Here is a 26,914-nt window from a genome sequence, read left to right as displayed (position 1 = left end):
GTGCCCATTTTGAGAACTTTAAGAAACTTTAAGACACTGCCCATTTTAAGAACTTTAAGAAACTCTAAGACAGTGTTAGTTTTGAGAACTTGAAGAAACTTTAAGACAGTGTCCATTTTGAGAACTGTAAGAAACTTTAAGACAGTGCCCCTTTTGAGAACTTTAAGAAACTTTAAGACAGTGTCCATTTTGAGAACTTTAAGAAACTTTAAGACAGTTCCCATTTTTAGAACTTTAAGAAACTTTAAGACAGTGTCCATTTTGAGAACTTTAAGAAACTTTAAGACAGTGCCCATTTTGAGAACTTTAAGAAACTTTGAGACATTCCCATTTTGAGAATTTCAGGAAACTTTAAGACAGTGCCCATTTTGAGAACTTTAAGAAACTTTAAGACAGTGTCCATTTTGAGAACTTTAAGAAACTTTAAGACAGTGCCCATTTTGAGAACTTTAAGAAACTTTAGGACAGTGCCCATTTTGAGGTCGTTAAGAAATTTTAAGACAGTGCCCATTTTGAGAACTTTAAGAAACTTTAAGACAATGCCCATTTTGAGAACTTTAAGAAACTTTAGGACAGTGCCCATTTTGAGGTCGTTAAGAAATTTTAAGACAGTGCTCATTTTGAGAACTTTAAGAAACTTTAAGACAGTGTCCATTTTGAGAACTTTAAGAAACTTTAAGACAGTGCCCATTTTGAGAACTTTAAGAAACTTTAGGACAGTGCCCATTTTGAGGTCGTTAAGAAATTTTAAGACAGTGCCCATTTTGAGAACTTTAAGAAACTTTAAGACAATGCCCATTTTGAGAACTTTAAGAAGTTTAAGACAGTGCCCATTTTGAGAACTTTAAGAAACTTTAAGACAGTGCCCATTTTGAGAACTTTAAGAAACTTAAAGACAGTGCCCATTTTGAGAGCTTTAAGAAAGTTGAAGCCAGTGCACATTTTGAGAATTTTAAGAAACTTTAACACAGTGCCCATTTTAAGAACTTTAAAAAACTTTAAGACAGTGTTAATTTTGAGAACTTTAAGGAACTTTGAGACAGTGCCCATTTTGAGAACTTTAAGAATCTTCAGGAGAGTCCCCATTTTGAGAACTTGAGAAACTTTAAGACAGTGCCCATTTTGAGAACTTTAGGAAACTTTAAGACTGTGCCGATTTTGAGAACTTTAAGAAACTTTAAGACAGTGCCCATTTTGAGAACTTTAAAATTTTTAAGACAGTGCCGATCTTTAGAACTTTAAGAAACTTTAAGACAGTGCCCATTTTGAGAACTTTAAGAAACTTTAAGACATTGCCCATTTTAAGAACTTTAAGAAATTCTAAGACAGTGTTAGTTTTGAGAACTTTAAGGAACTTTGAGACAGTGCCCATTTTGAGAACTTTAAGAAACTTTAAGACAGTGCCCATTTTGAGAACTTTAAGAAAATTAAAGACAGTGCCCATTTTGAGAGCTTTAAGAAAGTTGAAGACAGTGCACATTTTGAGAAATTTAAGAAACTTTAACACAGTGCCCATTTTAAGAACTTTAAGAAACTTTAAGACAGTGTTAATTTTGAGAACTTTAAGGAACTTTGAGACAGTGCCCATTTTGAGAACTTTAAGAATCTTCAGGAGAGTCCCCATTTTGAGAACTTGAGAAACTTTAAGACAGTGCCCATTTTGAGAACTTTAGGAAACTTTAAGACTGTGCCGATTTTGAGAACTTTAAGAAACTTTAAGACAGTGCCCGTTTTGAGAACTTTAAGAAACTTTAAGACATTGCCCATTTTAAGAACTTTAAGAAACTCTAAGACAGTGTTAGTTTTGAGAACTTTAAGGAACTTTGAGACAGTGCCCATTTTGAGAATTTTACGAATCTTCAAGAGAGTCCCCATTTTGAGAACTTAAGAAACTTTAAGACAGTGCCCATTTTGAGAACTTTAAGGAACTTTAAGACAGTGTCCATTTTGAGAACTTTAAGAAACTTTAAGACAGTGCCCATTTTGAGAACTTTAGGAAACTTTAAGACTGTGCCGATTTTGAGAACTTTAAGAAACTTTAAGACAGTGCCCGTTTTGAGAACTTTAAAATTTTTAAGACAGTGCCGATCTTTAGAACTTTAAGAAACTTTAAGACAGTGCCCATTTTGAGAACTTTAAGAAACTTTAAGACATTGCCCATTTTAAGAACTTTAAGAAACTCTAAGACAGTGTTAGTTTTGAGAACTTTAAGGAACTTTGAGACAGTGCCCATTTTGAGAATTTTACGAATCTTCAAGAGAGTCCCCATTTTGAGAACTTAAGAAACTTTAAGACAGTGCCCATTTTGAGAACTTTAAGGAACTTTAAGACAGTGTCCATTTTGAGAACTTTAAGAAACTTTAAGACAGTGCCCATTTTGAGAACTTTAAGAAACTATAAGACATTCCCATTTTGAGAATTTTAGGAAACTTTAAGACAGTGCCCATTTTGAGAACTTTAAGAAACTTTAAGACAGTGTCCATTTTGAGAACTTTAAGAAACTTCAAGACAGTGCCCATTTTGAGAACTTTAAGAAACTTTAGGACAGTGCCCATTTTGAGGTCGTTAAGAAATTTTAAGACAGTGCCCATTTTGAGAACTTTAAGAAACTTTAAGACAATGCCCATTTTGAGAACTTTAAGAAGTTTAAGACAGTGCCCATTTTGAGAACTTTAAGACACTTTAAGACAGTGTCCATTTTGAGAACTTTAAGAAACTTTAAGACAGTGCCCATTTTGAGAACTTTAAGAAACTTTAGGACAGTGCCCATTTTGAGGTCGTTAAGAAATTTTAAGACAGTGCCCATTTTGAGAACTTTAAGAAACTTTAAGACAATGCCCATTTTGAGAACTTTAAGAAGTTTAAGACAGTGCCCATTTTGAGAACTTTAAGAAACTTAAAGACAGTGCCCATTTTGAGAGCTTTAAGAAAGTTGAAGACAGTGCACATTTTGAGAAATTTAAGAAACTTTAACACAGTGCCCATTTTAAGAACTTTAAGAAACTTTAAGACAGTGTTAATTTTGAGAACTTTAAGGAACTATGAGACAGTGCCCATTTTGAGAACTTTAAGAATCTTCAGGAGAGTCCCCATTTTGAGAACTTGAGAAACTTTAAGACAGTGCCCATTTTGAGAACTTTAGGAAACTTTAAGACTGTGCCGATTTTGAGAACTTTAAGAAACTTTAAGACATTGCCCATTTTAAGAACTTTAAGAAACTCTAAGACAGTGTTAGTTTTGAGAACTTTAAGGAACTTTGAGACAGTGCCCATTTTGAGAATTTTACGAATCTTCAAGAGAGTCCCCATTTTGAGAACTTAAGAAACTTTAAGACAGTGCCCATTTTGAGAACTTTAAGAAACTTTAAGACAGTGCCCATTTTGAGAACTTTAAGAAGTTTAAGACAGTGCCCATTTTGAGAACTTTAAGAAACTTAAAGACAGTGTCCATTTTGAGAACTTTAAGAAACTTTAAGACAATGCCCATTTTGAGAACTTTAAGAAACTTTAGGACAGTGCCCATTTTGAGGTCGTTAAGAAATTTTAAGACAGTGCCCATTTTGAGAACTTTAAGAAACTTTAGGACAGTGCCCATTTTGAGGTCGTTAAGAAATTTTAAGACAGTGCCCATTTTGAGAACTTTAAGAAACTTTAAGACAATGCCCATTTTGAGAACTTTAAGAAGTTTAAGACAGTGCCCATTTTGAGAACTTTAAGAAACTTTAAGACAGTGTCCATTTTGAGAACTTTAAGAAACTTTAAGACAGTGCCCATTTTGAGAACTTTAAGAAACTTTAGGACAGTGCCCATTTTGAGGTCGTTAAGAAATTTTAAGACAGTGCCCATTTTGAGAACTTTAAGAAACTTTAAGACAATGCTCATTTTGAGAATTTTAAGAAGTTTAAGACAGTGCCCATTTTGAGAACTTTAAGAAACTTTAAGACAGTGCCCATTTTGAGAACTTTAAGAAACTTAAAGACAGTGCCCATTTTGAGAGCTTTAAGAAAGTTGAAGACAGTGCACATTTTGAGAAATTTAAGAAACTTTAACACAGTGCCCATTTTAAGAACTTTAAGAAACTTTAAGACAGTGTTAATTTTGAGAACTTTAAGGAACTTTGAGACAGTGCCCATTTTGAGAACTTTAAGAATCTTCAGGAGAGTCCCCATTTTGAGAACTTGAGAAACTTTAAGACAGTGCCCATTTTGAGAACTTTAAGAATCTTCAGGAGAGTCCCCATTTTGAGAACTTGAGAAACTTTAAGACAGTGCCCATTTTGAGAACTTTAGGAAACTTTAAGACTGTGCCGATTTTGAGAACTTTAAGAAACTTTAAGACAGTGCCCATTTTGAGAACTTTAAAATTTTTAAGACAGTGCCGATCTTTAGAACTTTAAGAAACTTTAAGACAGTGCCCATTTTGAGAACTTTAAGAAACTTTAAGACATTGCCCATTTTAAGAACTTTAAGAAATTCTAAGACAGTGTTAGTTTTGAGAACTTTAAGGAACTTTGAGACAGTGCCCATTTTGAGAACTTTAAGAAACTTTAAGACAGTGCCCATTTTGAGAACTTTAAGAAAATTAAAGACAGTGCCCATTTTGAGAGCTTTAAGAAAGTTGAAGACAGTGCACATTTTGAGAAATTTAAGAAACTTTAACACAGTGCCCATTTTAAGAACTTTAAGAAACTTTAAGACAGTGTTAATTTTGAGAACTTTAAGGAACTTTGAGACAGTGCCCATTTTGAGAACTTTAAGAATCTTCAGGAGAGTCCCCATTTTGAGAACTTGAGAAACTTTAAGACAGTGCCCATTTTGAGAACTTTAGGAAACTTTAAGACTGTGCCGATTTTGAGAACTTTAAGAAACTTTAAGACAGTGCCCGTTTTGAGAACTTTAAAATTTTTAAGACAGTGCCGATCTTTAGAACTTTAAGAAACTTTAAGAGCGTGCCCATTTTGAGAACTTTAAGAAACTTTAAGACATTGCCCATTTTAAGAACTTTAAGAAACTCTAAGACAGTGTTAGTTTTGAGAACTTTAAGGAACTTTGAGACAGTGCCCATTTTGAGAATTTTACGAATCTTCAAGAGAGTCCCCATTTTGAGAACTTAAGAAACTTTAAGACAGTGCCCATTTTGAGAACTTTAAGGAACTTTAAGACAGTGTCCATTTTGAGAACTTTAAGAAACTTTAAGACAGTGCCCATTTTGAGAACTTTAAGAAACTTTAAGACATTCCCATTTTGAGAACTTTAAGAAACTTCAAGACAGTGCCCATTTTGAGAACTTTAAGAAACTTTAGGACAGTGCCCATTTTGAGGTCGTTAAGAAATTTTAAGACAGTGCCCATTTTGAGAACATTAAGAAACTTTAAGACAATGCCCATTTTGAGAACTTTAAGAAGTTTAAGACAGTGCCCATTTTGAGAACTTTAAGACACTTTAAGACAGTGTCCATTTTGAGAACTTTAAGAAACTTTAAGACAGTGCCCATTTTGAGAACTTTAAGAAACTTTAGGACAGTGCCCATTTTGAGGTCGTTAAGAAATTTTAAGACAGTGCCCATTTTGAGAACTTTAAGAAACTTTAAGACAATGCCCATTTTGAGAACTTTAAGAAGTTTAAGACAGTGCCCATTTTGAGAACTTTAAGAAACTTAAAGACAGTGCCCATTTTGAGAGCTTTAAGAAAGTTGAAGACAGTGCACATTTTGAGAAATTTAAGAAACTTTAACACAGTGCCCATTTTAAGAACTTTAAGAAACTTTAAGACAGTGTTAATTTTGAGAACTTTAAGGAACTATGAGACAGTGCCCATTTTGAGAACTTTAAGAATCTTCAGGAGAGTCCCCATTTTGAGAACTTGAGAAACTTTAAGACAGTGCCCATTTTGAGAACTTTAGGAAACTTTAAGACTGTGCCGATTTTGAGAACTTTAAGAAACTTTAAGACAGTGCCCACTTTGAGAACTTTAAAATTTTTAAGACAGTGCCGATCTTTAGAACTTTAAGAAACTTTAAGACAGTGCCCATTTTGAGAACTTTAAGAAACTTTAAGACATTGCCCATTTTAAGAACTTTAAGAAACTCTAAGACAGTGTTAGTTTTGAGAACTTTAAGGAACTTTGAGACAGTGCCCATTTTGAGAATTTTACGAATCTTCAAGAGAGTCCCCATTTTGAGAACTTAAGAAACTTTAAGACAGTGCCCATTTTGAGAACTTTAAGAAACTTTAAGACAGTGCCCATTTTGAGAACTTTAAGAAGTTTAAGACAGTGCCCATTTTGAGAACTTTAAGAAACTTTAAGACAGTGTCCATTTTGAGAACTTTAAGAAACTTTAAGACAATGCCCATTTTGAGAACTTTAAGAAACTTTAGGACAGTGCCCATTTTGAGGTCGTTAAGAAATTTTAAGACAGTGCCCATTTTGAGAACTTTAAGAAACTTTAGGACAGTGCCCATTTTGAGGTCGTTAAGAAATTTTAAGACAGTGCCCATTTTGAGAACTTTAAGAAACTTTAAGACAATGCCCATTTTGAGAACTTTAAGAAGTTTAAGACAGTGCCCATTTTGAGAACTTTAAGAAACTTTAAGACAGTGTCCATTTTGAGAACTTTAAGAAACTTTAAGACAGTGCCCATTTTGAGAACTTTAAGAAACTTTAGGACAGTGCCCATTTTGAGGTCGTTAAGAAATTTTAAGACAGTGCCCATTTTGAGAACTTTAAGAAACTTTAAGACAATGCCCATTTTGAGAATTTTAAGAAGTTTAAGACAGTGCCCATTTTGAGAACTTTAAGAAACTTTAAGACAGTGCCCATTTTGAGAACTTTAAGAAACTTAAAGACAGTGCCCATTTTGAGAGCTTTAAGAAAATTGAAGACAGTGCACATTTTGAGAAATTTAAGAAACTTTAACACAGTGCCCATTTTAAGAACTTTAAGAAACTTTAAGACAGTGTTAATTTTGAGAACTTTAAGGAACTTTGAGACAGTGCCCATTTTGAGAACTTTAAGAATCTTCAGGAGAGTCCCCATTTTGAGAACTTGAGAAACTTTAAGACAGTGCCCATTTTGAGAACTTTAGGAAACTTTAAGACTGTGCCGATTTTGAGAACTTTAAGAAACTTTAAGACAGTGCCCATTTTGAGAACTTTAAAATTTTTAAGACAGTGCCGATCTTTAGAACTTTAAGAAACTTTAAGACAGTGCCCATTTTGAGAACTTTAAGAAACTTTAAGACATTGCCCATTTTAAGAACTTTATGAATTTCTAAGACAGTGTTAGTTTTGAGAACTTTAAGGAACTTTGAGACAGTGCCCATTTTGAGAATTTTACGAATCTTCAAGAGAGTCCCCATTTTGAGAACTTAAGAAACTTTAAGACAGTGCCCATTTTGAGAACTTTAAGAAACTTTAAGACAGTGCCCATTTTGAGAACTTTAAAATTTTTAAGACAGTGCCGATTTTTAGAACTTTAAGAAACTTTAAGACAGTGCCCATTTTGAGAACTTTAAGAAACTTTAAGACAATGCCCATTTTAAGAACTTTAAGAAATTTTAAGAGAGTGCCCGTTTTGAGAGCTTTAAGAAACTTTAAGACAGTCCCCATTTTGAGAATTTTACGAATCTTCAAGAGAGTCCCCATTTTGAGAACTTAAGAAACTTTAAGACAGTGCCCATTTTGAGAACTTTAGGAAACTTTAAGACAGTGCCGATTTTGAGAACTTTAAGAAACTTTAAGACAGTCCCCATTTTGAGAACTTTAAGAAAATTTAAGACAGTGCCCATTTTGAGAACTTTAAGAAAGTTTAAGAGAGTGCCCATTTTGAGAACTTTAAGAAACTTTAAGACATTACCCATTTTGAGAATTTTAAGAAACTTTAAGACAGTGCCCATTTTGAGAACTTGAAGAAACTTTAAGACAGTGCCCATTTTGAGAACTTTAAGAAACTTTAAGACAATGCCCATTTTAAGAACTTTAAGAAATTCTAAGACAGTGTTAGTTTTGAGAACTTTAAGGAACTTTGAGACAGTGCCCATTTTGAGAATTTTACGAATCTTCAAGAGAGTCCCCATTTTGAGAACTTAAGAAACTTTAAGACAGTGCCCATTTTGAGAACTTTAGGAAACTTTAAGACAGTGCCGATTTTGAGAACTTTAAGAAACTTTAAGACAGTCCCCATTTTGAGAACTTTAAGAAAATTTAAGACAGTGCCCATTTTGAGAACTTTAAGAAATTTTAAGAGAGTGCCCATTTTGAGAACTTTAAGAAACTTTAAGACATTGCCCATTTTGAGATTTTTAAGAAATTTTAAGACAGTGCCCATTTTGAGAACTTGAAGAAACTTTAAGACAGTGTCCATTTTGAGAACTGTAAGAAACTTTAAGACAGTGCCCATTTTGAGAACTTTAAGAAATTTTAAGCAGTGACCATTTTGAGAACTTTAAGAAACTTTAAGACAGTGTTAATTTTGAGAACTTTAAGGAACTTTGACACAGTGCCCATTTTGAGAACTTTAAGAATCTTCAAGAGAGTCCCCATTTTGAAAACCTAAGAAAATTTAAGACAGTGCCCATTTTGAGAACTTTAAAAAACTTTAAGACAGTGCCGATTTTTAGAACTTTAAGAAACTTTAAGACAGTGTTAATTTTGAGAACTTTAAGGAACTTTGAGACAGTGCCCATTTTGAGAATTTTAAGATTCTTCAAGAGAGTCCCCATTTTGAGAACTTGAGAAACTTTAAGACAGTGTCTATTTTGAGAACTTTAGTAAACTTTAAGACAGTGCCGATTTTGAGAACTTTAAGAAACTTTAAGACAGTCCCCATTTTGAGAACTTTAAGAAATTTTAAGAGAGTGCCCATTTTGAGAACTTTAAGAAACTTTAAGACAGTGCCGATTTTTAGAACTTTAAGAAACTTTAAGACAGTGTTAATTTTGAGAACTTTAAGGAACTTTGAGACAGTGCCCATTTTGAGAATTTTAAGAACCTTCAAGAGAGTCCCCATTTTGAGAATTTTAAGAAACTTTAAGACAGTGCCTCATTTGAGAACTTGAAGAAACTTTAAGACAGTGCCCATTTTGAGAACTTTAAGAAACTTTAAGACAGTGTTAATTTTGAGAACTTTAAGGAACTTTGACACAGTGCCCATTTTGAGAACTTTAAGAATCTTCAAGAGAGTCCCCATTTTGAAAACTTAAGAAAATTTAAGACAGTGCCCATTTTGAGAATTTTAAAAAACTTTAAGACAGTGCCGATTTTTAGAACTTTAAGAAACTTTAAGACAGTGTTAATTTTGAGAACTTTAAGGAACTTTGAGACAGTGCCCATTTTGAGAATTTTAAGAATCTTCAAGAGAGTCCCCATTTTGGGAATTTTAAGAAACTTTAAGACAGTGCCTCATTTGAGAACTTGAAGAAACTTTAAGACAGTGCCCATTTTGAGAACTTTAAGAAACTTTAAGACAGTGTTAATTTTGAGAACTTTAAGGAACTTTGACACAGTGCCCATTTTGAGAACTTTAAGAATCTTCAAGAGAGTCCCCATTTTGAAAACTTAAGAAAATTTAAGACAGTGCCCATTTTGAGAACTTTAAAAAACTTTAAGACAGTGCCGATTTTTAGAACTGTAAGAAACTTTAAGACAGTGTTAATTTTGAGAACTTTAAGGAACTTTGAGACAGTGCCCATTTTGAGAATTTTAAGATTCTTCAAGAGAGTCCCCATTTTGAGAACTTGAGAAACTTTAAGACAGTGTGCATTTTGAGAACTTTAGTAAACTTTAAGACAGTGCCGATTTTGAGAACTTTAAGAAACTTTAAGACAGTCCCCATTTTGAGAACTTTAAGAAATTTTAAGAGAGTGCCCATTTTGAGAACTTTAAGAAACTTTAAGACAGTGTTAATTTTGAGAACTTTAAGGAACTTTGAGACAGTGCCCATTTTGAGAATTTTAAGATTCTTCAAGAGAGTCCCCATTTTGAGAACTTGAGAAACTTTAAGACAGTGCCCATTTTGAGAACTTTAGGAAACTTTAAGACAGTGCCGATTTTGAGAACTTTAAGAAACTTTAAGACAGTCCCCATTTTGAGAACTTTAAGAAATTTTAAGAGAGCGCTTATTTTGAGAACTTTAAGAAACTTTAAGACATTGCCCATTTTGAGAATTTTAAGAAACTTTAAGACAGTGCCCATTTTGAGAACTTGAAGAAACTTTATGACAGTGTCCATTTTGAGAACTGTAAGAAACTTTAAGACAGTGTTAATTTTGAGAACTTTAAGGAACTTTGAGACAGTGCCCATTTTGAGAATTTTAAGAATCTTCAAGAGAGTCCCCATTTTGAGAACTTGAGAAACTTTAAGACAGTGCCCATTTTGAGAACTTTAGGAAACTTTAAGACAGTGCCGATTTTGAGAAATTTAAGAAACTTTGAGACAGTGCCCATTTTGAGAGTTTTAATAATCTTCAAGAGAGTCCCCATTTTGAGAACTTAAGAAACTTTAAGACAGTGCCCATTTTGAGAAATCTAAAAAACTTTAAGACAGTGCCGATTTTTAGAACTTTAAGAAACTTTAAGACAGTGCCCATTTTGAGAACTTTAAGAAACTTTCAGACAGTGCCCATTTTGAGAACTTTAAGAAACTTTAAGACAGTGCCCATTTTGAGAACTTTAAGAAACTTTAAGACAGTGTCCATTTTGAGAACTTTAAGAAACTTTCAGACAGTGCCCATTTTGAGAACTTTAAGAAAATTTAAGACAGTGCCCATTTTGAGAACTGTAAGAAACTTTAAGACAGTGCCCATTTTGAGAACTTTAAGAAACTTTAAGACAGTGTCCATTTTGAGAACTTTAAGAAACTTTCAGACAGTGCCCATTTTGAGAACTTTAAGAAACTTTAAGACAGTGTCCATTTTGAGAACTGTAAGAAACTTTAAGACAGTGTTAATTTTGAGAACGTTAAGGAATTTTTTGACAGTGCCCATTTTGAGAGTTTTAAGAATCTTCAAGAGAGTCCCCATTTTGAGAACTTAAGAAACTTTAAGACAGTGCCCATTTTGAGAACTCTAAAAAACTTTAAGACAGTGCCGATTTTTAGAACTTTAAGAAACTTTAAGACAGTGCCCATTTTGAGAACTTTAAGAAACTTTAAGACAATGCCCATTTTAAGAACTTTAAGAAACTCTGAGACAGTGTTAATTTCGAGAACTTTAAGGAACTTTGAGACAGCGCCCATTTTGAGGACTTTAAGAATCTTCAAGAGAGTCCCCATTTTGAGAACATAAGATACTTTAAGACAGTGCCCATTTTGAGAACTCTAGGAAACTTTAAGACAGTGCCGATTTTGAGAACTGTAAGAAACTTTAAGACAGTCCCCATTTTGAGAACTTTAAGAAGTTTTAAGACAGTGCCCATTTTGAGAACTTTAAGAAATTTTAAGAGAGTGCCCATTGTGAGAACTTTAAGAAACTTTAAGACATTGCCCATTTTGAGAATTTTAAGAAATTTTAAGACAGTGTCCATTTTGAGAACTGTAAGAAACTTTAAGACAGTGCCCATTTTGAGAACTTTAAGAAACTTTAGGACAGTGCCCATTTTGAGAACTTTAGGAAAATTTAGGACAGTGCCCATTTTGAGAACTTTAAGAAACTTTAAGACAGTGTTAATTTTGAGAACTTTAAGGAATTTGAGACAGTGCCCATTTTGAGAACTTTAAGAATCTTCAAGAGAGTCCCCATTTTGAGAACTTAAGAAAATTTAAGACAGTGCCCATTTTGAGAATTTTAAAAAACTTTAAGACAGTGCCGATTTTTAGAACTTTAAGAAACTTTAAGACAGTGTTAATTTTGAGAACTTTAAGGAATTTGAGACAGTGCCCATTTTGAGAATTTTAAGAATCTTCAAGAGAGTCCCCATTTTGAGAATTTTAAGAAACTTTAAGACAGTGCCTCATTTGAGAACTTGAAGAAACTTTAAGACAGTGTCCATTTTGAGAACTGTAAGAAACTTTAAGACAGTGTTAATTTTGAGAACTTTAAGGAACTTTGAGACAGTGCCCATTTTGAGAACTTTAAGAAACTTTAAGACAGGCCCATTTTGAGAACTTTAAGAAACTTTAGGACAGTGCCCTTTTTGAGAACTTTAAGAAATTTTAAGACAGTGCCCATTTTGAGAACTTTAAGAAACTTTAAGACAGTGTTAATTTTGAGAACTTTAAGGAATTTGAGACAGTGCCCATTTTGAGAACTTTAAGAATCTTCAAGAGAGTCCCCATTTTGAGAACTTAAGAAACTTTAAGACAGGCCCATTTTGAGGACTTTAAGAAACTTTAGGACAGTGCCCATTTTGAGAACTTTAAGAAATTTTAAGACAGTGCCCATTTTGAGAACTTTAATAAACTTTAAGACAGTGTTAATTTTGAGAACTTTAGGAATTTGAGACAGTGCCCATTTTGAGAACTTTAAGAATCTTCAAGAGAGTCCCCATTTTGAGAACTTAAGAAAATTTAAGACAGTGCCCATTTTGAGAATTTTAAAAAACTTTAAGACAGTGCCGATTTTTAGAACTTTAAGAACTTTAAGACAGTGTTAATTTTGAGAACTTTAAGGAACTTTGAGACAGTGCCCATTTTGAGAATTTTAAGAATCTTCAAGAGAGTCCCCATTTCGAGAAATTAAGAAACTTCAAGACAGTGCCCATTTTGAGAACTTTAGGAAACTTTAAGACATTGCCCATTTTGAGAATTTTAAGAAACTTTAAGACAGTGCCTCATTTTGAGAACTTGAAGAAACTTTAAGACAGTGTCCATTTTGAGAACTGTAAGAAACTTTAAGACAGTGTTAATTTTGAGAACTTTAAGGAACTTTGAGACAGTGTTAATTTTGAGAACTTTAAAGAATTTGAGACAGTGCCCATTTTGAGAACTTTAAGAATCTTCAAGAGAGTCCCCATTTTGAGAATTTAAGAAACTTTAAGACAGGCCCATTTTGAGGACTTTAAGAAACTTTAGGACAGTGCCCATTTTGAGAACTTTAAGAAATTTTAAGACAGTGCCCATTTTGAGAACTTTAAGAAACTTTAAGACAGTGTTAATTTTGAGAACTTTAAGGAATTTGAGACAGTGCCCATTTTGAGAACTTTAAGAATCTTCAAGAAAGTCCCCATTTTGAGAACTTAAGAAAATTTAAGACAGTGCACATTTTGAGAACTTTAAGAAACTTTAAGAGAGTGCCCATTTTGAGAATTTTAAGAAACTTTAAGACAGTGCCCATTTTGAGAACTTTAACAAATTTTAAGACACTGCCTATTTTGAGAACTTTAGGAAACTTTAACACAGTGCCCATTTTGAGAACTGTAAGAAACTTTAAGACAGTGCCCATTTTGAGAACTTTAAGAAACTTTAGGACAGTGCCCATTTTGAGAACTTTAGGAAAATTTAGGACAGTGCCCATTTTGAGAACTTTAAGAAACTTTAAGACAAAGTTAATTTTGAGAACTTTAAGGAATTTGAGACAGTGCCCATTTTGAGAACTTTAAGAATCTTCAAGAGAGTCCCCATTTTGAGAACTTAAGAAAATTTAAGACAGTGCCCATTTTGAGAATTTTAAAAAACTTTAAGACAGTGCCGATTTTTAGAACTTTAAGAAACTTTAAGACAGTGTTAATTTTGAGAACTTTAAGGAATTTGAGACAGTGCCCATTTTGAGAATTTTAAGAATCTTCAAGAGAGTCCCCATTTTGAGAATTTTAAGAAACTTTAAGACAGTGCCTCATTTGAGAACTTGAAGAAACTTTAAGACAGTGTCCATTTTGAGAACTGTAAGAAACTTTAAGAAAGTGTTAATTTTGAGAACTTTAAGGAACTTTGAGACAGTGCCCATTTTGAGAACTTTAAGAAACTTTAAGACAGGCCCATTTTGAGAACTTTAAGAAACTTTAGGACAGTGCCCTTTTTGAGAACTTTAAGAAATTTTAAGACAGTGCCCATTTTGAGAACTTTAAGAAACTTTAAGACAGTGTTAATTTTGAGAACTTTAAGGAATTTGAGACAGTGCCCATTTTGAGAACTTTAAGAATCTTCAAGAGAGTCCCCATTTTGAGAACTTAAGAAACTTTAAGACAGGCCCATTTTGAGGACTTTAAGAAACTTTAGGACAGTGCCCATTTTGAGAACTTTAAGAAATTTTAAGACAGTGCCCATTTTGAGAACTTTAAGAAACTTTAAGACAGTGTTAATTTTGAGAACTTTAAGGAATTTGAGACAGTGCCCATTTTGAGAACTTTAAGAATCTTCAAGAGAGTCCCCATTTTGAGAACTTAAAAAATTTAAGACAGTGCCCATTTTGAGAATTTTAAAAAACTTTAAGACAGTGCCGATTTTTAGAACTTTAAGAACTTTAAGACAGTGTTAATTTTGAGAACTTTAAGGAACTTTGAGACAGTGCCCATTTTGAGAATTTTAAGAATCTCCAAGAGAGTCCCCATTTTGAGAAATTAAGAAACTTCAAGACAGTGCCCATTTTGAGAACTTTAGGAAACTTTAAGACATTGCCCATTTTGAGAATTTTAAGAAACTTTAAGACAGTGCCTCATTTTGAGAACTTGAAGAAACTTTAAGACAGTGTCCATTTTGAGAACTGTAAGAAACTTTAAGACAGTGTTAATTTTGAGAACTTTAAGGAACTTTGAGACAGTGTTAATTTTGAGAACTTTAAGGAATTTGAGACAGTGCCCATTTTGAGAACTTTAAGAATCTTCAAGAGAGTCCCCATTTTGAGAATTTAAGAAACTTTAAGACAGGCCCATTTTGAGAACTTTAAGAAATTTTAAGACAGTGCCCATTTTGAGAACTTTAAGAAACTTTAAGACAGTGTTAGTTTTGAGAACTTTAAGGAATTTGAGACAGTGCCCATTTTGAGAACTTTAAGAATCTTCAAGAGAGTCCCCATTTTGAGAACTTAAGAAACTTTAAGACAGTGTTAATTTTGAGAACTTTAAGGAATTTGAGACAGTGCCCATTTTGAGAACTTTAAGAATCTTCAAGAAAGTCCCCATTTTGAGAACTTAAGAAAATTTAAGACAGTGCCCATTTTGAGAATTTTAAAAAACTTAGACCGTGCCGATTTTTAGAACTTTAAGAACTTTAAGACAGTGTTAATTTTGAGAACTTTAAGGAACTTTGAAACAGTGCCCAATTTGAGAATTTTAAGAATCTTCAAGAGAGTCCCCATTTTGAGAATTTTAAGAAACTTTAAGACAGTGCCTCATTTTGAGAACTTGAAGAAACTTTAAGACAGTGTCCATTTTGAGAACTGTAAGAAACTTTAAGACAGTGTTAATTTTGAGAACTTTAAGGAACTTTGAGACAGTGCCCATTTTGAGAATTTTAAGAATCTTCAAGAGAGTCCCCATTTTGAGAACTTAAGAAACTTCAAGACAGTGCCCATTTTGAGAACTTTAGGAAACTTTAAGACATTGCCCATTTTGAGAATTTTAAGAAACTTTAAGACAGTGCCTCATTTTGAGAACTTGAAGAAACTTTAAGACAGTGTCCATTTTGAGAACTGTAAGAAACTTTAAGACAGTGTTAATTTTGAGAACTTTAAGGAACTTTGAGACAGTGCCCATTTTGAGAATTTTAAGAATCTTCAAGAGAGTCCCCATTTTGAGAACTTAAGAAACTTTAAGACAGTGCCCATTTTGAGAACTTTAGGAAACTTTAAGACAGTGCCGATGTTGAGAACTTTAAGAAACTTTAAGACAGTCCCCATTTTGAGAACTTTAAGAAATTTTAAGACAGTGCCCATTTTGAGAACTTTAAGAAACTTTAAGACATTGCCCATTTTGAGAATTTGAAGAAACTTTAAGACAGTGTCCATTTTGAGAACTGTAAGAAACTTTAAGACAGTGCCCATTTTGAGAACTTCAAGAAACTTTAGGACAGTGCCCATTTTGAGAACTTTAAGAAATTTTAAGACAGTGCCCATTTTGAGAACTTTAAGAAACTTTAAGACAATGCCCATTTTGAGAACTTTAAGAAACTTTAAGACAGTGCGGATTTTGAGAACTTTAAGAAACTTTAAGACAGTGCCCATTTTGAGAACTTTAAGAAACTTTAAGACAGTCCCATTTTGAGAATTTTAAGAAAATTTAGGAGAGTGTCCCTTTTGAGAATTTTAAAAAACTTTAAGACAGTGCCCATTTTGAGAACTTTAAGAAACCTTAAGACAGTGCTCATTTTGAGAACTTTAAGAAACTTAACACAGTGCCCATTTTGAAAACTTTAAGAAACTTTAAGACAGCGCCCATTTTGAGAACTTTAAGAAACTTTAAGTCAATGCCCATTTTGAGAACTTTAAGAGACTTTAAGACAGTGCCCATTTTGAGAACTTTAAGAAACTTTAAGACCGTGCCATTTTGAGAACTTTAAGAAATTTTAGGACAGTGCCCATTTTAAGAACTTGAAGAAACGTTAAGACAGTGTCCATTTTGAAAACTGTAAGAAACTTTAAGACAGTGCCCATTTTGAGAACTTTAAGAAACTTTAGGACAGTGCCCATTTGGAGAAATTTAAGAAATTTTAAGACAGTGCCCATTTTGAGAACTTTAAGAAACTTTCGGACAGTGCCCATTTTGAGAACTTTAAGAAATTTTAAGACAGTGCCCATTTTGAGAACTTTAAGAAAATGCCCATTTTGAGAACTTTAAGAAACTTTAAGACAGTTCCCATTTTGAGAACTTTAAGAAACTTTAAGACAGTGCCCATTTTGAGAACTTTAAGAAACTTTAAGACAGTCCCATTTTGAGAATTTTAAGAAAATTTAGGAGAGTGTCCGTTTTGAGAATTTTAAAAAAATTTTAAGACAGTCCCCATTTTGAGAACTTTAAGAAACCTTAAGACAGTGCTCATTTTGAGAACTTTAAGAAACTTAACACAGTGCCCATTTTGAAAACTTTAAGAAACTTTAAGACAGCGCCCATTTTAAGAACTTTAAGAAACTTTAAGACAGTGTTAATTTTGAGAACTTTAAGGAACTTTGAGACAGTGTTAATTTTGAGAACTTTAAGGAATTTGAGACAGTGCCCATTTTGAGAACTTTAAGAATCTTCAAGAGAGTCCCCATTTTGAGAATTTAAGAAACTTTAAGACAGGCCCATTTTGAGGACTTTAAGAAACTTTAGGACAGTGCCCATTTTGAGAACTTTAAGAAATTTTAAGACAGTGCCCATTTTGAGAACTTTAAGAAACTTTAAGACAGTGTTAATTTTGAGAACTTTAAGGAATTTGAGACAGTGCCCATTTTGAGAACTTTAAGAATCTTCAAGAAAGTCCCCATTTTGAGAACTTAAGAAAATTTAAGACAGTGCCCATTTTGAGAATTTTAAAAACTTTAAGACCGTGCCGATTTTTAGAACTTTAAGAACTTTAAGACAGTGTTAATTTTGAGAACTTTAAGGAACTTTGAAACAGTGCCCAATTTGAGAATTTTAAGAATCTTCAAGAGAGTCCCCATTTTGAGAATTTTAAGATTCTTCAAGAGAGTCCCCATTTTGAGAACTTGAGAACCTTTAAGACAGTGTCCATTTTGAGAACTTTAGTAAACTTTAAGACAGTGCCTCATTTTGAGAACTTGAAGAAACTTTAAGACAGTGTCCATTTTGAGAACTGTAAGAAACTTTAAGACAGTGTTAATTTTGAGAACTTTAAGGAACTTTGAGACAGTGCCCATTTTGAGAATTTTAAGAATCTTCAAGAGAGTCCCCATTTTGAGAACTTAAGAAACTTCAAGACAGTGCCCATTTTGAGAACTTTAGGAAACTTTAAGACATTGCCCATTTTGAGAATTTTAAGAAACTTTAAGACAGTGCCTCATTTTGAGAACTTGAAGAAACTTTAAGACAGTGTCCATTTTGAGAACTGTAAAAAACTTTAAGACAGTGTTAATTTTGAGAACTTTAAGGAACTTTGAGACAGTGCCCATTTTGAGAATTTTAAGAATCTTCAAGAGAGTCCCCATTTTGAGAACTTAAGAAACTTTAAGACAGTGCCCATTTTGAGAACTTTAGGAAACTTTAAGACAGTGCCGATGTTGAGAACTTTAAGAAACTTTAAGACAGTCCCCATTTTGAGAACTTTAAGAAATTTTAAGACAGTGCCCATTTTGAGAACTTTAAGAAACTTTAAGACATTGCCCATTTTGAGAATTTGAAGAAACTTTAAGACAGTGTCCATTTTGAGAACTGTAAGAAACTTTAAGACAGTGCCCATTTTGAGAACTTCAAGAAACTTTAGGACAGTGCCCATTTTGAGAACTTTAAGAAATTTTAAGACAGTGCCCATTTTGAGAACTTTAAGAAACTTTAAGACAATGCCCATTTTGAGAACTTTAAGAAACTTTAAGACAGTGCGCATTTTGAGAACTTTAAGAAACTTTAAGACAGTGCCCATTTTGAGAACTTTAAGAAACTTTAAGACAGTCCCATTTTGAAAATTTTAAGAAAATTTAGGAGAGTGTCCATTTTGAGAATTTTAAAAAACTTTAAGACAGTGCCCATTTTGAGAACTTTAAGAAAGCTTAAGACAGTGCTCATTTTGAGAACTTTAAGAAACTTAACACAGTGCCCATTTTGAAAACTTTAAGAAACTTTAAGACAGCGCCCATTTTGAGAACTTTAAGAAACTTTAAGACAATGCCCATTTTGAGAACTTTAAGAAACTTTAAGACAGTGCCCATTTTGAGAACTTTAAGAAACTTTAAGACCGTGCCATTTTGAGAACTTTAAGAAATTTTAGGACAGTGCCCATTTTAAGAACTTGAAGAAACTTTAAGACAGTGTCCATTTTGAGAACTTTAGTAAACTTTAAGACAGTGCCTCATTTTGAGAACTTGAAGAAACTTTAAGACAGTGTCCATTTTGAGAACTGTAAGAAACATTAAGACAGTGTTAATTTTGAGAACTTTAAGGAACTTTGAGACAGTGCCCATTTTGAGAATTTTAAGAATCTTCAAGAGAGTCCCCATTTTGAGAACTTAAGAAACTTCAAGACAGTGCCCATTTTGAGAACTTTAGGAAACTTTAAGACATTGCCCATTTTGAGAATTTTAAGAAACTTTAAGACAGTGCCTCATTTTGAGAACTTGAAGAAACTTTAAGACAGTGTCCATTTTGAGAACTGTAAGAAACTTTAAGACAGTGTTAATTTTGAGAACTTTAAGGAACTTTGAGACAGTGCCCATTTTGAGAATTTTAAGAATCTTCAAGAGAGTCCCCATTTTGAGAACTTAAGAAACTTTAAGACAGTGCCCATTTTGAGAACTTTAGGAAACTTTAAGACAGTGCCGATGTTGAGAACTTTAAGAAACTTTAAGACAGTCCCCATTTTGAGAACTTTAAGAAATTTTAAGACAGTGCCCATTTTGAGAACTTTAAGAAACTTTAAGACATTGCCCATTTTGAGAATTTGAAGAAACTTTGAGACAGTGCCCATTTTGAGAATTTTAAGAATCTTCAAGAGAGTCTCCATTTTGAGAACTTAAGAAACTTTAAGACAGTGCCCATTTTGAGAACTTTAGGAAACTTTAAGACAGTGCCGATGTTGAGAACTTAAAGAAACTTTAAGACAGTCCCCATTTTGAGAACTTTAAGAAATTTTAAGACAGTGCCCATTTTGAGAACTTTAAGAAACTTTAAGACATTGCCCATTTTGAGAATTTGAAGAAACTTTAAGACAGTGTCCATTTTGAGAACTTCAAGAAACTTTAGGACAGTGCCCATTTTGAGAACTTTAAGAAATTTTAAGACAGTGCCCATTTTGAGAACTTTAAGAAACTTTAAGACAATGCCCATTTTGAGAACTTTAAGAAACTTTAAGACAGTGCGCATTTTGAGAACTTTAAGAAACTTTAAGACAGTGCCCATTTTGAGAACTTTAAGAAACTTTAAGACAGTCCCATTTTGAGAATTTTAAGAAAATTTAGGAGAGTGTCCATTTTGAGAATTTTAAAAAACTTTAAGACAGTGCCCATTTTGAGAACTTTAAGAAAGCTTAAGACAGTGCTCATTTTGAGAACTTTAAGAAACTTAACACAGTGCCCATTTTGAAAACTTTAAGAAACTTTAAGACAGCGCCCATTTTGAGAACTTTAAGAAACTTTAAGACAATGCCCATTTTGAGAACTTTAAGAAACTTTAAGACAGTGCCCATTTTGAGAACTTTAAGAAACTTTAAGACCGTGCCATTTTGAGAACTTTAAGAAATTTCAGGACAGTGCCCATTTTAAGAACTTGAAGAAACTTTAAGACAGTGTCCATTTTGAAAACTGTAAGAAACTTTAAGACAGTGCCCATTTTGAGAACTTTAAGAAACTTTAGGACAGTGCCCATTTGGAGAAATTTAAGAAATTTTAAGACAGTGCCCATTTTGAGAACTTTAAGAAACTTTAGGACAGTGCCCATTTTGAGAACTTTAAGAAATTTTAAGACAGTGCCCATTTTGAGAACTTTAAGAAAATGCCCATTTTGAGAACTTTAAGAAACTTTAAGACAGTGCCCATTTTGAGAACTTTAAGAAACTTTAAGACAGTCCCATTTTGAGAATTTTAAGAAAATTTAGGAGAGTGTCCATTTTGAGAATTTTAAAAAACTTTAAGACAGTCCCCATTTTGAGAACTTTAAGAAACCTTAAGACAGTGCTCATTTTGAGAACTTTAAGAAACTTAACACAGTGCCCATTTTGAAAACTTTAAGAAACTTTAAGACAGCGCCCATTTTGAGAACTTTAAGAAACTTTAAGACAATGCCCATTTTGAGAACTTTAAGAAACTTTAAGACAGTGTCCATTTTGAAAACTGTAAGAAACTTTAAGACAGTGCCCATTTTGAGAACTTTAAGAAACTTTAGGACAGTGCCCATTTGGAGAACTTTAGGAAATTTTAAGACAGTGCCCATTTTGAGAACTTTAAGAAACTTTAAGACCGTGCCATTTCGAGAACTTTAAGAAATTTTAGGACAGTGCCCATTTTAAGAACTTGAAGAAACTTTAAGACAGTGTCCATTTTGAAAACTGTAAGAAACTTTAAGACAGTGCCCATTTTGAGAACTTTAAGAAACTTTAGGACAGTGCCCATTTTGAGAACTTTAAGAAATTTTAAGACAGTGCCCATTTTGAGAACTTTAAGAAAATGCCCATTTTGAGAACTTTAAGAAACTTTAAGACAGTGCCCATTTTGAGAACTTTAAGAAAATTTAGGAGAGTGTCCATTTTGAGAATTTTAAAAAACTTTAAGACAGTCCCCATTTTGAGAACTTTAAGAAACCTTAAGACAGTGCTCATTTTGAGAACTTTAAGAAACTTAACACAGTGCCCATTTTGAAAACTTTAAGAAACTTTAAGACAGCGCCCATTTTGAGAACTTTAAGAAACTTTAAGACAATGCCCATTTTGAGAACTTTAAGAAACTTTAAGACAGTGTCCATTTTGAAAACTGTAAGAAACTTTAAGACAGTGCCCATTTTGAGAACTTTAAGAAACTTTAGGACAGTGCCCATTTGGAGAACTTTAGGAAATTTTAAGACAGTGCCCATTTTGAGAACTTTAAGAAACTTTAAGACCGTGCCATTTCGAGAACTTTAAGAAATTTTAGGACAGTGCCCATTTTAAGAACTTGAAGAAACTTTAAGACAGTGTCCATTTTGAAAACTGTAAGAAACTTTAAGACAGTGCCCATTTTGAGAACTTTAAGAAAATGCCCATTTTGAGAACTTTAAGAAACTTTAGGACAGTGCCCATTTGGAGAAATTTAAGAAATTTTAAGACAGTGCCCATTTTGAGAACTTTAAGAAACTTTAGGACAGTGCCCATTTTGAGAACTTTAAGAAATTTTAAGACAGTGCCCATTTTGAGAACTTTAAGAAAATGCCCATTTTGAGAACTTTAAGAAACTTTAAGACAGTGCCCATTTTGAGAACTTTAAGAAACTTTAAGACAGTCCCATTTTGAGAATTTTAAGAAAATTTAGGAGAGTGTCCATTTTGAGAATTTTAAAAAACTTTAAGACAGTCCCCATTTTGAGAACTTTAAGAAACCTTAAGACAGTGCTCATTTTGAGAACTTTAAGAAACTTAACACAGTGCCCATTTTGAAAACTTTAAGAAACTTTAAGACAGCGCCCATTTTGAGAACTTTAAGAAACTTTAAGACAATGCCCATTTTGAGAACTTTAAGAAACTTTAAGACAGTGTCCATTTTGAAAACTGTAAGAAACTTTAAGACAGTGCCCATTTTGAGAACTTTAAGAAACTTTAGGACAGTGCCCATTTGGAGAACTTTAGGAAATTTTAAGACAGTGCCCATTTTGAGAACTTTAAGAAACTTTAAGACCGTGCCATTTCGAGAACTTTAAGAAATTTTAGGACAGTGCCCATTTTAAGAACTTGAAGAAACTTTAAGACAGTGTCCATTTTGAAAACTGTAAGAAACTTTAAGACAGTGCCCATTTTGAGAACTTTAAGAAACTTTAGGACAGTGCCCATTTTGAGAACTTTAAGAAATTTTAAGACAGTGCCCATTTTGAGAACTTTAAGAAAATGCCCATTTTGAGAACTTTAAGAAACTTTAAGACAGTGCCCATTTTGAGAACTTTAAGAAAATTTAGGAGAGTGTCCATTTTGAGAATTTTAAAAAACTTTAAGACAGTCCCCATTTTGAGAACTTTAAGAAACCTTAAGACAGTGCTCATTTTGAGAACTTTAAGAAACTTAACACAGTGCCCATTTTGAAAACTTTAAGAAACTTTAAGACAGCGCCCATTTTGAGAACTTTAAGAAACTTTAAGACAATGCCCATTTTGAGAACTTTAAGAAACTTTAAGACAGTGTCCATTTTGAAAACTGTAAGAAACTTTAAGACAGTGCCCATTTTGAGAACTTTAAGAAACTTTAGGACAGTGCCCATTTGGAGAACTTTAGGAAATTTTAAGACAGTGCCCATTTTGAGAACTTTAAGAAACTTTAAGACCGTGCCATTTCGAGAACTTTAAGAAATTTTAGGACAGTGCCCATTTTAAGAACTTGAAGAAACTTTAAGACAGTGTCCATTTTGAAAACTGTAAGAAACTTTAAGACAGTGCCCATTTTGAGAACTTTAAGAAACTTTAGGACAGTGCCCATTTGGAGAACTTTAGGAAATTTTAAGACAGTGCCCATTTTGAGAACTTTCAGAAAATTTAAGACAATGCCCAATTTGAGAACTTTAAGAAACTTTAAGACAGTGCCCATTTTGAGAACTTTAAGAAACTTTAAGACAGTGCCCATTTTGAGAACTTTAAGAAACTTTAAGATGGTCCCATTTTGAGAATTTTAAGAAACTTTAAGACAGCGCGCATTTTGAGAACCTTAAGTAACTTTTAGACAGTGCCCATTTTGAGAACTTTAGGAAACTTTAAGACAGTGCCGAATTTGAGAACTTTAAGAAACTTTAAGACAGTGCCCATTTTGAGAACTTTAAGAAACCTTAAGACAGTGCTCATTTTGAGAACTTTAAGAAACTTTAAGACAGTGCCCATTTTGAGAACTTTAAGAAACTTTAAGACCGTGCCATTTTGAGAACTTTAAGAAATTTTAGGACAGTGCCCATTTTAAGAACTTGAAGAAACTTTAAGACAGTGTCCATTTTGAAAACTGTAAGAAACTTTAAGACAGTGTCCATTTTGAGAACTTTAAGAAACTTTAGGACAGTGCCCATTTGGAGAACTTTCAGAAAATTTAAGACAATGCCCAATTTGAGAACTTTAAGAAACTTTAAGACAGTGCCCATTTTGAGAACTTTAAGAAACTTTAAGACAGTGCCCATTTTGAGAACTTTAAGAAACTTTAAGATGGTCCCATTTTGAGAATTTTAAGAAACTTTAAGACAGCGCCCATTTGGAGAACTTTAAGAAATTTTAAGTCAGTGCCCATTTGGAGAACTTTCAGAAAATTTAAGACAATGCCCAATTTGAGAACTTTAAGAAACTTTAAGACAGTGCCCATTTTGAGAACTTTAAGAAACTTTAAGACAGTGCCCATTTTGAGAACTTTAAGAAACTTTAAGATGGTCCCATTTTGAGAATTTTAAGAAACTTTAAGACAGCGCCCATTTGGAGAACTTTAAGAAATTTTAAGTCAGTGCCCATTTTGAGAACTTTAAGAAAATGCCCATTTTGAGAACTTTAAGAAACTTTAAGACAGTGCCCATTTTGAGAACTTTAAGAAAATTTAGGAGAGTGTCCATTTTGAGAATTTTAAAAAACTTTAAGACAGTCCCCATTTTGAGAACTTTAAGAAACCTTAAGACAGTGCTCATTTTGAGAACTTTAAGAAACTTAACACAGTGCCCATTTTGAAAACTTTAAGAAACTTTAAGACAGCGCCCATTTTGAGAACTTTAAGAAACTTTAAGACAATGCCCATTTTGAGAACTTTAAGAAACTTTAAGACAGTGTCCATTTTGAAAACTGTAAGAAACTTTAAGACAGTGCCCATTTTGAGAACTTTAAGAAACTTTAGGACAGTGCCCATTTGGAGAACTTTAGGAAATTTTAAGACAGTGCCCATTTTGAGAACTTTAAGAAACTTTAAGACCGTGCCATTTCGAGAACTTTAAGAAATTTTAGGACAGTGCCCATTTTAAGAACTTGAAGAAACTTTAAGACAGTGTCCATTTTGAAAACTGTAAGAAACTTTAAGACAGTGCCCATTTTGAGAACTTTAAGAAACTTTAGGACAGTGCCCATTTGGAGAACTTTAGGAAATTTTAAGACAGTGCCCATTTTGAGAACTTTCAGAAAATTTAAGACAATGCCCAATTTGAGAACTTTAAGAAACTTTAAGACAGTGCCCATTTTGAGAACTTTAAGAAACTTTAAGACAGTGCCCATTTTGAGAACTTTAAGAAACTTTAAGATGGTCCCATTTTGAGAATTTTAAGAAACTTTAAGACAGCGCGCATTTTGAGAACCTTAAGAAACTTTTAGACAGTGCCCATTTTGAGAACTTTAGGAAACTTTAAGACAGTGCCGAATTTGAGAACTTTAAGAAACTTTAAGACAGTGCCCATTTTGAGAACTTTAAGAAACCTTAACACAGTGCTCATTTTGAGAACTTTAAGAAACTTAACACAGTGCCCATTTTGAAAACTTTAAGAAATTTTAAGACAGCGCCCATTTTGAGAACTTTAAGAAACTTTAAGACAATGCCCATTTTGAGAACTTTAAGAAACTTTAAGACAGTGCCCATTTTGAGAACTTTAAGAAACTTTAAGACCGTGCCATTTTGAGAACTTTAAGAAATTTTAGGACAGTGCCCATTTTAAGAACTTGAAGAAACTTTAAGACAGTGTCCATTTTGAAAACTGTAAGAAACTTTAAGACAGTGTCCATTTTGAGAACTTTAAGAAACTTTAGGACAGTGCCCATTTGGAGAACTTTCAGAAAATTTAAGACAATGCCCAATTTGAGAACTTTAAGAAACTTTAAGACAGTGCCCATTTTGAGAACTTTAAGAAACTTTAAGACAGTGCCCATTTTGAGAACTTTAAGAAACTTTAAGATGGTCCCATTTTGAGAATTTTAAGAAACTTTAAGACAGCGCCCATTTGGAGAACTTTAAGAAATTTTAAGTCAGTGCCCATTTGGAGAACTTTCAGAAAATTTAAGACAATGCCCAATTTGAGAACTTTAAGAAACTTTAAGACAGTGCCCATTTTGAGAACTTTAAGAAACTTTAAGACAGTGCCCATTTTGAGAACTTTAAGAAACTTTAAGATGGTCCCATTTTGAGAATTTTAAGAAACTTTAAGACAGCGCCCATTTGGAGAACTTTAAGAAATTTTAAGTCAGTGCCCATTTTGAGAACTTTCAGAAAATTTAAGACAATGCCCAATTTGAGAACTTTAAGAAACTTTAAGACAGTGCCCATTTTGAGAACTTTAAGAAACTTTAAGACAGTGCCCATTTTGAGAATTTTAAGAAACTTTAAGATGGTCCCATTTTGAGAATTTTAAGAAACTTTAAGACAGCGCCCATTTTGAGAATCTTAAGAAACTTTAAGACAGCGCCCATTTTGAGAATTTTAAGAAACTTTAAGACAATGCCCATTTTGAGAACTTTAAGAAACTTTAAGACAGTGCCCATTTTGAGAACTTTAAGAAACTTTAAGACCGTGCCATTTTGAGAACTTTAGGAAACTTTAAGACAGTGCCGAATTTGAGAACTTTAAGAAACTTTAAGACAGTGCCCATTTTGAGAACTTTAAGAAACCTTAAGACAGTGCTCATTTTGAGAACTTTAAGAAACTTAACACAGTGCCCATTTTGAAAACTTTAAGAAACTTTAAGAAATCGCCCATTTTGAGAACTTTAAGAAACTTTAAGACAATGCCCATTTTGAGAACTTTAAGAAACTTTAAGAGAGTGCCCATTTTGAGAACTTTAAGAAACTTTAAGACCGTGCCATTTTGAGAACTTTAAGAAATTTTAGGACAGTGCCCATTTTAAGAACTTGAAGAAACTTTAAGACAGTGTCCATTTTGAAAACTGTAAGAAACTTTACGACAGTGCCCATTTTGAGAACTTCAAGAAACTTTAGGACAGTGCCCATTTGGAGAACTTTCAGAAAATTTAAGACAATGCCCAATTTGAGAATTTTAAGAAACTTTAAATCTGTGCCCATTTTGAGAACTTTAAGAAACTTTAAGACAGTGCCCATTTTGAGAACTTTAAGAAACTTTAAGATGGTCCCATTTTGAGAATTTTAAGAAACTTTAAGACAGCGCCCATTTGGAGAACTTTAACAAATTTTAAGTCAGTGCCCATTTGGAGAACTTTCAGAAAATTTAAGACAATGCCCAATTTGAGAACTTTAAGAAACTTTAAGACAGTGCCC

Source organism: Convolutriloba macropyga, chromosome 12 (assembly GCF_964194025.1).
Source record: "Convolutriloba macropyga chromosome 12, txConMacr16.3, whole genome shotgun sequence".
Taxonomy (NCBI): Eukaryota; Metazoa; Xenacoelomorpha; order Acoela; family Convolutidae; genus Convolutriloba; species Convolutriloba macropyga.
Note: the sequence above shows the minus strand (reverse complement) of the source record.